The sequence below is a fragment of the Notamacropus eugenii genome, chromosome 4 (assembly GCF_028372415.1).
Source record: "Notamacropus eugenii isolate mMacEug1 chromosome 4, mMacEug1.pri_v2, whole genome shotgun sequence".
NCBI classification, from domain to species: Eukaryota; Metazoa; Chordata; class Mammalia; order Diprotodontia; family Macropodidae; genus Notamacropus; species Notamacropus eugenii.
The window spans coordinates 124,601,355-124,614,242 of NC_092875.1; positions in this window are offsets into that span (position 1 = coordinate 124,601,355).

The window sequence follows — 12,888 nt, forward strand, 5'->3', positions numbered from 1 at the left end:
TTTAGAAGAAATATATTTGAATAAAACTATTGGATTTTTCTGAAGCAAACTAAAATGTGTCATTAGCAAGTGACTTAGCTTTTATTGAGAGAATTGTGTATGTGGGTCATTTATTGCTCCAGAGAAATGCTTGTGGTCCGTGGGCTTGTCACAGAGTGGCTAAAATGGACCAGCTCATTTTTTTTGTGTGTGTGTGTGTGTGTGTGTGTGTGTCTGTGTCTGTGTCTGTGTCTGTGTGTGTCTATCTGTGTCTGTGTCTGTGTGTGTCTCTGTGTGTCTGTGTGTGTGTGTGTCTGTGTGTGAGACAGACAGACAGACATAGAGATGGGAGTTACTCCAACATGGATGAAATCAGATTCAGACCCAAAAAAAAGCCTGTCATGTAAGTTACTACAATATGTTTCATTCAAAAAGGAATGTATAGAGAGATGTGTTTATGTATATACATATGTATGTGTAGATAGAAATACCTAGATAGGTAGATATTTCTCTCTATATCTATAGAGAGAGTTATAGATAAAGAGATATAGATCTATCTCTAGCTAGAGACAGATAAGTATAGCTATAGATACAAGTATAATCTATATTTTTATATATATTTTTTCCTTTTTGAATGAAATACATTATAATAATTTTGGTGACAGGCTCTTTTTGGTTTATACTTTTGATTTCATCCATGTTGGAGGGAACTCCCAACATGGAAGCTCCTTCCATGGTACAATGGGAAAAGTATAAGATTTGAAGTCAGAAAAGATGAATGCAAGTGCTGTCTCTGCTATTTCCTGCCTGTGTTACCTTGGGCAAGTCACTTAACTTGAGTTTCCTTACCTATAAAATGGTGGGGTTGGATCAGATGACCTGAACAGTCCCTTCCAAGTCTAAATCTATAACCCTACAATCAACTCATGGGGCTATGGCTGTAAATTAAAGCCTGAAAGAGTCTGGCACACTGAGACATATAAACGAATTGTCCATTGTTACCTAACTAGTACGTTTCAGAGGACTGACTTGAATTCCAAGACTGGTCCTCTCTCTGTACATTACATCAAGCGGCCTCTCATGGTGGGCTTTACACCGACATTAGTGGGAAATGTTGAGAGGGATTGATTCTGGTCAGCTGGTGAAACTACTAGTTTTGTTTTGTTTTTTCTCTTTTGCCAGATTATCTTAACCAAATTGCATTTTGTCAGATCAGCAGTGTCTCCTGTCCATTTTAATTAGCAGATTAGTTGCACTTCCAAGCCATATTTTTATTGTTTTTATGTAGGTTGAGGCTGGTAAAAGTGTACAGCATTATTTTTACCACCATTTCATAGAAGACTGGCCCATGAGTGATCCGCCATGGCCAGGTGGGTGAAAAATCATTTCGTGCCCCTCCAAGGGAAAGGAAATGTTGAACACAGGCTGTTACACAAATGGCAGAATGAAATAAAATGGTCAACCCTTCAGAAGAAACTTGGGAGACATATAGACCTTAAAGGCTCTCAACCTATGAAAAATTATAATTGGTTTCCACGTAGTCAGAGACTTGTTTATTCTGCTTAATTCATATCAGTTCAAGTAATTTAGAATTGTCTTAAAATAATTCTTCTGAACTTGGGTAGGACCCATCTGGTCTTTGATTTCTACATATATCTACTGTAATCTCCAGAGGTGACCAGAAGACAGGAAAGTGACCTTTTGAAGTATCACAATAAAAAAAACAATAATGCCTATATGAATATTATCATTAACATATTTTTCTAATGAACTTAGTTTAATTAAATAAATATTCATTATCCAATTTCTAGCCATGCTACACACAATGCAAAGTCAACAATAATGAACTAAATGTGACAGGTTTGTCAAGTTTCAGAAGAAAGACAGAAAGCTGAATGGATTTGAAGATTGTTCAATTATTTTTATCCTACAAGATAATTCATTGCCTGGCATCAGGAAGACCTTAGGAGTAAAGTGGAAAATACAAAGGATTTCCATCTCCAACAGCGTTTCCCTAAAATCACTTGAATCTCACAGGAGAAATCCTATTACAAAGAACAAAGAGAATGTTAAAAATTAACTTTTTGTGATTGTGAAATTTTGTTAAATTTAATAGTCCTTCAAAGCAAGGTGGCAGATATTTTTCTTTCGCTGGCATTTTATTGTAATGGTATTTCTTGTAATGGAATTTAACCTGTACACCAAACTCCAAAGGTCGGTCCTGATTCTCTTTTGTATTTAAATTTGGTTTGGATTAAATATGGCTCAAAATAGGTGATCCACAAAGTAAGGTTTAGGATTGGTGTGATAGCTGTCTTCAAGTATTCAAGGGGCTGTCATGGGAAACTAGACTGCTTCCCCTAAGCCCTAATGAACAAAACTAGAAACAAATGTTAAAAGGTTAAAAGAGATCAAGTTCCCCAAATACAGTGGGCCACCTAAAAAGCATGGGAGTCAGGCTAGAGTGAGAAGTGAACATTGCAAAGGGGATTCCTGTTCAGGAACAGGTTGGGAGGTTGGATCTATGAGATCCCTTCCAATTCTGACTTTCTGTGAGTAGGGGAAAACATTCAGATTTTCACAGGATTTGACCTGAAAGGGTTAAAAAGAGCCCTGTAAGAGCTTAGCTAGTTCAACTCACCTGATACAATTTCCCCCTCTTCAACAGCTTTCATAGTCTTTACTGGAATACCTCCAATGATGATGAATTCACTACCTATTAAGCCAGCTTGAGTTATTTTGTTTTAAGGGTTCTACTCTTTTTTTTTCTGACCTTTATTCTATTTCTTTCTTGAAATTTTCATCCCTTTAGGGAGCAAAAACAGAATTTATTCTACCAGTAGCGACTGACCCCTTCTCTGCAATTTATACTTTATTTTCTGGGGCACTGCGAATTTAAGTGACTTGCTCTATGGCCCACAGCCGGTATGTGTCAGGGGTAGGATAAGGCTAGCTTTCTCCTCTATATCACCCTGACTTTTCAATTATTCTAAAGTGAGCCAATCTTCCTGTAACATTCTCCTGTTCCTAGATGTTGTTTCTAGTTATGATCCCTCAAGCTACACAGAATAAGCAAAAAATGACACCTTTTCATACACATACACAAACGGTTATCATCTTCTCCTCTCCACCCACCCTCCAGTCATCTTCTGCAGGACAAATCCTTGGTGGTCCTTGAATCCTTGTTCCCAAAAAATGGGGAGGAGGGGTGGGAAGGGCCATCACCTTTGTGTGATACGATTCCTAAACCTTTCATCATCCTAGTCACCTAAGTAGATAGATTTGGGGATAAAAAAGCTAGCAGGGAGGGGGATAGAAGAGAGAGCCTCCCACCCCTCCCACATACTATATACAAACTCAGATCAATCTTGTAACAAGATCACAAAAAGTTCTTTTATTTAAAAGTGTTTCTTTTTCCTCAATATTCAAATGGATCTTTGATCTTATCCATGTGGATAGTCCATCCAACCATGCAGATCACCACTCATCCCTGCCTGCTCATCATCTTTGTCCATGTCCTTCCTTAAGTTCTATGTAGGGGGCGCATCCAGCATGGTGGATGCCTTTCTTGCCTTCTCTGGACATCCTGAGGGATACCAATGGAGCATTCAGGACACCCTTTGAGTGGGCCTTTGTGACAGATCTGTTTTTACTCACACAATCCTCATTAAATTGTGAGCTCCTTGAGGGCAAGGATTGCCTTTTTTTCTTTTTGTGTCCCCAGGGTTTAGCAAAGTGCCTAGCATATAGTAGGTGCTTAATAAATGATCATTGACTGACTGATAGAATTCTTTTCTCAGTTTCTCCTTCATAATCCCATTTGTCATGTGATACAGCCTACTCACACCCACTATATGCCTTTTGACTGACCTCCATAAACACTCGAAAATTTTGTGAGGAAAATAAAATTATAAGAGACCTTCTCATTGTGTGTTTTTTTCTTAAAGGATTATGAATCTCAGAAGGATTCTTTATTCTAAGCATTTATAATATTTTTTAAGCTATGTGAGGAATTTTTTCATGATTATTCCCCTCATACTTTGTACTTGTAAGTGTTTATATGGTTTGAGATGACAGAATGAGTATCTCACACGAAGGGCCAAATCAGAGCTGAGTGTCAACATGACATCCAGGACGGCTGCTCTTGAAACAAAAGCATTTTCTGTGTTAGTGGATTAAGTATTCGGGGGCACTTGATATGTAAACTAGTCTTGTGATGGTAAATGAAACGTTGCCTTGTTCGTAACAAATAGTATTTCGTTGCTGGCAAATTTTTCTTATTTCTAAAACTTACTTCATAATACTCTACATGATAGAACTCTTTGAACATGAACCCCAAAATCAATTATCAGGTCACCTATGGTACCTCAAATCAAATGAAATTTGATTTCCCTTAGGAAGTACACCTGTACAACTTGAATCCAGTGATTGTCATGTAACAAGGTGGGCTTGCAATCAATTTGGTATCATTTTAATAGGAAAGCAGCAGGAGTAACTAATTTGTCCCCTTTATTCTTTAGTCATTTATCTTTGGACCACATAAGGCACCTTTCTAGAGCAGAAGAGCTCGGGGCTCCTCACAGAGGTAGAAAAAAAGAGTAACTTATTCCCAGACAACCAAAATGACAAAGAAAATGCAAAGTGGAAAGGAAGGAAAAGGTCACATGGGAGGGAGCTAATCACAGGGTCAGAAAACTACAGGGTCCATTGCTAGGTACTTGATCCAGCTGTCAAAGGTGGAGGGAAGATGGGGAGGGAGGGTCAGTCTGATCCCCTTAAACCCAGCACTTCCTCTTTTACCTCCTTTTTATCCCAAAATTTTTCAGGTCTTGCCTTATTCAGGGCCTCCGAATATAAAAGTAAGCTTTATTTTTCTCAAGAAACAATGCTTCCTTCATTTTGAACAATTTTAGATTTAACACTTTGGATCAATCAAGCAGATTTTCCCCTCCAAAGATATAAAGACCAAGTCTGATGTAAAATTTTCAATAGGATATTCACTCATTACTTCAAACCACAATGAACTGAAATTGGGGGCAATTCTGCTCTGGTACAGTGATAATTAGAGGACGTCTGGTTAGGTTGGACGTTAGCTTAAAGATCACCACGTTTAACCCTGACATTTTACAGAGAAAGAAACTGAAGTTTAGAGAAGGCCATAAGTCTGGAAAGGAGGAGTCACGACTTAATACCAGGCCTCCTGCACCTGACTTTCTCATCACATCAGATTTACACAAATTTCTCAATAATAAAAATAACTAAAAAAATATTTTTAATATGTCTTACAAGTAGTAGGGTTCAAGGTCAAAGTTTTTTCAAACCAGGGGCTCAAGAAAGTAATGATCTGTTCAATGTACTTTTAACTAGTAGCACAGCAATGAATTTTTAGATGTGAAAGAACTTTAGCGTTTATGCACATTATGTGTTAATGAAGGCCTATTGTGAAATGCAATTTTTTCATTACTTGTCTTTATCTGATCTAATATTACCCATTTATAGCTTAATGTAGCACTAATATTAACAATTTTATCATACATACTTAAAGATAAAAGTATTTCTTTTTGTGTATAAAAACATGCATATCATACATACACATATATATACACACATACACAGAAAAGTTAGACATAGAAGGGACCTTAGGAATCAATTAGTTCAATGTGCTCATTTTACAGAGGAGGAAACTGAGGCCTGAGATAATAATTGAGCTGCTAGATAGGAAAGCCTGGATTTAAACCCAAGTTCTGACACCATATCCATTTGTGTATTCCATTATGTCATTCATTCTTCCTCTCTCACTAGCTCAGAATTTTCCCTAAGACTAGCTAGCTGTCCCTGTCTTGCATTCTAAGTAATTTCTGAGATTTTACTGTAATCATTCTTGGAATTTGGGGACGATACTAAAGCCATAAGAGAGCTTATAAGAATGCCTACTTCCCTACCTCATTCAGGGCTCTAGCACTGTGGAAGTTGTTTTAACCAAAATGTACCATTCTGCAAGTCTTCCTGCTTATACCACCACTCTGTACATACCAACTTCTGTCCCCTTGGCAAGATGGAGGAGTTGCGACAGAGTTTTGAACTCTATGTCTACACAACTTCTTTCCTAGACATATTGAGAGGAAATTACTCAACATTGGGAGCATGGGCAGCACCCGTGACACACTGCCTTTGAATGCTCATATGCTACTGCTTTGACAAGGCCTGTCACAGCAGGAGTGGGAAGGATGAAGTATTGGGATCTCTTATCATGGCAGTTATGCCAAAGGATGGGAAAGGAATACTGTGAACACATGATGCAAAGCCAGGTTGTATGACTGACTTTTAAATCTAAGAAGCATGCATGCATTGTTTGCATAAACTGTGCACCAAGGTGTACTCTGAGGCTTCTGAACTCAATAAAATCATTTTGTTGACTTCAAAGAGGGCCCTTCCTGATTTCATCTCTAACCTTCCCATTCTCCTACTTTCATCCCCCCACTTTCCCAACAGACCCAAAGAGAAGGGTAGAAACCTGAATATAATTTGTTGTGCACTATTTAATTTCAAGAATCAGCCTACAAAATGAATTTAAGAAGAATTCCTTTCCAACGCAGGGCTCTAAATTACCAGAAAGCTGCAATGTCACCTTATGGCCACCAGAGGGTAGACTGTAGATAGACATAGAAAGTTCTAAGGGACTTCTTGCAAAGTCATTTGGTATCTATTTTTATTCTGAAATCTCTATTTCCTGCATTCTCTTCTTTGTATTTTCTATGATGGGAACTAGCCTGGACTTTCGGGAAGGTCAGAGGTGAATTATTAACTGTACCCCCAGTAAAGGGAAGTGACTGCTCTCCTTGGTTCTAGGGACCCATTACAACAATTAACACAGCCCCAAATCTCCACATGACAAAAAAGGCTCTGTACAACAAAACCCTATTCAGATGGCCGGTCTTTTTCAGGCAATATGAGAAAGATCTCATACGATCAAAGACTATGGCTAGCTCCCAAGGATTTATGGCATTATTAGGTTATGACTTTTATGTGCAGAGAGGCTTTCAAATCCTCATTTTTTTCCCCCAATAATGAGAGAATACACTCTCAGACACTACCATAGGATCACAGATTTAGAGCTGAAAGGGACCTCAGAAACCATCTAGTCCAACCTTTCTTTGTACACATAAGCTGAGGCTCACAGAGGATAAATAACTTCTTTCAGGTCACAAAGGCAAGACTTGAACTCGACCTCAGACTCCAGTCATAACTCTTTCCATTGTACCACACTGCCTCATGCTAGATAGGAGTTTTTATCATTTCTCATGGAAATCAGGTACTAATTGTCACAAAGCAGTCACAGACAAGGGATTAAGCTGTTACCGTGTTCTGTTAGTATTTCATTTAATTAAATAGCAATTCTGAAATCAAAAGAACGAATAAAAAGCTTGGGATACTAGGATTTTTAATTCCCCCAAACTCTGAGTATATTTTTAATACTGATTGTCAAAGAATCCAATGAATAACTCTTTTTTCAATGAAAGAATACCTCCTTAAACACCCCAAACTCCATGGAGTCAGGAAATAACACCACTAAATTCTGTGTACTGAAAACAATGATCAACAGTCCTGAAATTGTAAAAAAAAAAAAAAAAGCCATATACTGTGCAAAAACTAGCAGGCAAAACAAGAAATCATCTGAAGGCATTGGGTGGGACTTGGGTTTCTAAAGTAACACAATAGTCTTATTAAATTTCAAGTCAGCAAATTATAAAGAAATCTAATGAACGTATGTACAGTCATGCATCTGGATGTTGCATTCTTGAGGACCTCAAAGATGTGCTTCATAATCTGCCTCCATGACATATCTAGCCATTGATATAAGTATTTCACTGGAACCTTTGATCACCATATATGATCATCATATGCTTACAGAATGTCAGATTTAGATACACAGCCTAGAACTCCCAATCCAACCCTTAAATTTTAACAGAAGAGGGAAAGTTTCCCGCCCAAAGTGGAACAGCTGGCAAATGGTAGAGCCAACACCCAAACCCAGGTCTTTAGAGTCCTTTCACTCATTTCCTCCTCTATGCCACAGAAATACAGGGCTGCCTCACTTTACACAAAAAGTTGGGAGCAAACTGAATTTTTGTCAGTGTAATTTCTCAAATAACCTTGGGGAACTCATTACTCAGAGGAAGCCTAAAGTGGATTCTTTTGCAAAGAAGCCTTTCATAATATATCTAATTAGTCCTCAATTGTCTGTTTTGTTCACAATGTTTTGCCTTAATCTCTGCTGAAAGAGGGGCATGCCTGTGTCCTAAGAGATTTGTGTTTAAAGAAAACCACCAAAGTCATTTTAAGCATGCTGGCTGCAATGTTTAGACTCATTTACAAGTGGACTATGAGCAAATGACTTCCTGGATCACAGCAGCCCCTATCAATCTCTAACTAAAAGCTTTCCCTGGGACAGTCAGCCAGGAAAGGTTACCACTGCAGAGTAATTAACAGGGAAACAACACCCCCACACACACCCTTCCCCACCCCTTTAAAACAAGATAGAGGCCTGCACATTTGTTAATTAGGATTAAATTGGTTTTATTTTTAACCCTTCCCAAATGAACTCCCTCCAATAAAGGCAGTCAATACTGAGACAGCTTAATGAAGACAGCCTTCAGCGCCAGTCTCGACCTCTGAGAACACAGCTTTTCAAATATCTGTTTCTAGTACCTTGGCTTAATTAGAAGGGAATGTTGAGGATAAATTGGCCTCCCGTCAACTGAACCACCACTTTTTCTTGCACAACAAAAATGGAGCTATTAAAGGGGGGGGGGGGGAGGGTCTACATTCTTTTCCCCCTGTTCTCTTTTGTACCCTTATTCCACCCATAAAAAGGTAAATATCATTTTTTAAAAAGAGAGAACCATTAGTTCCCCGCCGCCACCACTTTATTTTGGTTTCCAGATCTTTCCATTTGTGCTTCTCTCTGGTTAACCATTCCTTGCCCCATTCTAGGAAATGCCAGACTATAAGATGATTGCTTGGCATTAACCTAAGTTCCCAGCTACAGGACCTTGGACAAGTACCTCCCCCTCCCTGGACTTAGGTTTCCTTCTATCTGTTAAAACAGATAGTTGATCTCTAAAGGTCAAGCCATTCTGTCTTATCCTCAGTCTGTGAGTGATAAAAGTTCTGTGAAGTCTTAGGATTCCTTTTCTCTAAGGAGTCAACTATATATGGAACAAGGGCCTGATGTGGGCTTTGGGAGGGAGGCTTCAGCAGTGAGACCAACTTTCAAAAAGATAGTGGCTGCTATTCTTAACCTAGTGTTCAAGAGAACTGCCATGTACCCTATGAATCACTGAAGTGTTTACTATTTGGGAAAAAGCCCAGGGACCAAAACCAACTACTGGATTTCTCAATTAACAGGAAATTTTTAATTTTAAAGTTCTGGACTCCACTTAGCATTTAGAGCTAGAAATCAACTTAGACAATCTAGTCTAATTCCCTCATTTTAGAAATGAGAAAACTAAGGTGTAGCTTAGTTAAGTAACTTGCCCATGGTCACATGGGAAATAAAGTGGAATCATAGACTTAGAACTGGAAGAGACTTTGGAGTTTCGTTTGTCCAATATTTCTTTCTACAGTTGAGGAAAATGAGACCCAGATTAATTAAGAGACTTGTTCAAGGTCATAGAGGAAATAAGATCAGAGATTTAGAGTTGGAACAGACTCTGGAGGTCAGCTTGTCCAACACTTCATTTTACAGATGAGGAAACTCAGGCACAGATTGGGTGACTTCTCCAAGGTCACAGAGTGAGATTTGAATCCAGCTTCTATGGTACCAAATTCAATGTACTTCATACTCTCCTACCTCAGCAGGGGCAGCATTCTCCTACAGATCCAAATCCAGTAATGCACTTCTGGAGGAAAATTAAAACAAGCTCTTAACTGCTTTATTTAAATACATTTTTAGGGTTTTCCTTAGTGTCAATACAAGCGCCAACAATATATCATCTATATTTCTCAGCATATTAATTCATTTTTATGATGGTAGCTCAGAAGTACAAAAACTTTAGTTATCTAAAAAAGAGTTCATTATCTTTACTATGCTATCTCTACTAGGGCAAGAAGAGATTGATCTCTTAGAGCATTTTTAGAAAAAAGTGAAAAGAATTCACCAAAACATTCTATTAACCCCCAGAAACCCCCTTCCCCCTAGCCCAATGATTCCCTCACTGCTTACTGAAGTTTTATTGTAGTACTTTAATTAACCAGGTTTCTGGGAATTAAGTTCCCAATAAAGTCAGCCTGGGCATGAAAAGAGTGAGCTCTAGGTGGATAAGAGCAAAGTAGTATTTTGTCAAGGTTAGCGTCCTGTGGGTTGGCTAGGACCTAGGCTAGGACCCTAATGGGTCCTAGGGTCACATTCTGATGCTCACACAAGTCATCTATCAGGAAGTGAAAGGTGTTATTCCATTTGCAGGCAGCATCTTGAAGAGAACAGAGACCAGAAACACCAGAACCAACTTTTTCCGGAGATTGTTATCAGATACATACGCTAGTAAAATTTTCCACACTGAGGAATCTTGGCATTAATGGATGAAAAGGCAGCATTTAAGAGAGCATGTCTTTTGGCTGTTGGTTAACCTATGCCTTTCAAGGGAGGAAATCCTTGTCAGAGAACGCTTCTACTATCTCTTCCCCTACCACACAAAGATTTTTAAAAGTGGCACTGAAATCTGCCCTCTAACAGAGAAAGTATTACGGTAGTTGGTATCTCTAACCATATTAGGGAAATGGTTTCAGCTTTTATCATTGTCTAAACCTGCTAGGTGGACTTTTGTCAAGTTAAAAAGGAACAGGCAGATAGAATTTTAACTCCTCCTGTCCTTTGTGCCCAAACAATACCCAAACATACACACAATGAATTTGCGATTCAAGCTTCCACCTCCTGAGCCTGCTTTGAGCCTCTGAAGCCAGGGAAGGGGACTCTTTAGTGCTAAAATGGGAACCTTAGGTCAAAGGGGAAAGGAAAGCAAGCACCAGAAAATTCCTTCAGACTTGGCCTCTCACCTTACCATCTTCTACCCAGGGTGGGAGCATGAGGCTCTCCACTGCCTTGTGCTAGGTATAGCCTAAAAGGATTGGCTGACCATGCCCCAACTTCCTCTTCAAGACCAGCACTGCCAGAGAATTCACGTTCAATCTTTCTGAGACCCAACGTTCAGTTCACCTCCCAGCTGCTCTCTCTAGCTCAGCTCTAAGTTGTTAGGTGATCAGTTGTCATATAGGGTACCGAGTGGATTCCTTGCAGATGTAGGTTGGACTAATAGGATGTTGAAGTCCTTCCACCTCCTAAATTCTGTGACAAAAAAACAGCAGTGGAGACACCTACCTCTCATTTTCTTCAGCTTCAGCAAAAGTTGCAATTTTAAGCTTCTTTCTCTACAAAGAAATGGTGGGGCAGGGATCCTGTTATTTAAGTCACAATTGTAAAGGAGCCAACTTCTCCCAGAGATTGTTAAGTCATCATATACATATGCTATTAAAATTCTCCATACAGAGGAACCTTAGCATAAATGGATGAAAAGGCAAAGTTTAAATAACTACCATGTGCTAAGTACAGGAACATAAATACAAAAGTGACCATTCTTCCTGCAAAGGGTTTACGTTTCGGATGGTGGAGACACTACCTATAGCAAAATGGAGGCCAAGGAAGGGAATTTGGCTTGGAGAGGCACAGGGATGATGGATAAATGGAGCTGAGAGACAGTCATGACCTTTATGATACTAGTACTGACTTGACTACTGTCCCTAGAGTAACAGGTAGAAGGGAGCAGAGATTGAGGTTGATAAGATGTGAAGTACAGTCTAGGGCCAGCAAGACATAGCAGCTTATGTGAATTTGAACACTCAGCAATCAGGACTGCTCAGTCCTAGTACAGAGTTTCAGGGCTGGGTAGATTAGCTTCCCAGAGAAGGAGCCACAGTAGGAAACTGCCTATTGGATATTTTGCATTTTAGACCCTGCACATGAAAAATAACTTATCATTCCCCCAAATCTTGTCTTCCAGTCCAGTTTGTAACTGAGGTGCCATTTTCAACTATTCGATCATAGGTGAAGTTAAAGAATTTCTGGGAGAGCCCAGAAAATGAGATTCGTGCTGCACGCCCTCTGCCAGTGGTGGGGCCTTGGAGGGTCCTGGGGGTGCTCCTCGTCACTCCTGACACTGCTGCCAGATCATTCCTATCATGGCTGCCCCAACTCAGGACTCTCACCCTCCTCACTCAAGTCTCTACTAATCCCTGTGGTGGCTTCCATGCAGTGCAGCATAGGTCTGTCACCTTGGTGCCACAACAGGTTTGTTCTGAGGCCCAAGGCAATGGACACTAGCCCAGTCAAATGGAAGGGGAAATATAGTTGGATCTGGAGGCTCAGCACCCTTGGTGGAGTGCAGGTTATCTTGCGGCTCATGCTGAAAGGTCGCAAGTCCTTGACCCACTGAGGCCCTGAGCAGGCTCTGTCAAGGAGTCAGAATGAATAACACCTCAGAACTGTATTAGCAAAATAGAATGGACAGCACCACCAAGACAAAGCTTAAGTTTCTGCATACCAAGCTGAGACAATGGCTTCCCTTTCTTGGTATACTGATATCATGGGAGTTTTTCTGCAAGATCTCTGGGTTTAGAAGACTGGAGTTCTTTCTGTGATGTCAGAGAATTTACTAAGTGCAGAACTATTAAAGTAGTTAAATGCTGAAAAAGAATTGCTATTGTCATGCACCTTTCGCATCTCTCCTACCCCATTCCCTCTTCTCCTCCCATGGCCATCACCATCTTTCATACCTCATCCCTTCTCTTCATACCTCATCCCTTCTCTTCTGGACTGGTCTCCTTCCCCTCTTTCCTGGCTCCACTCCCAACTCT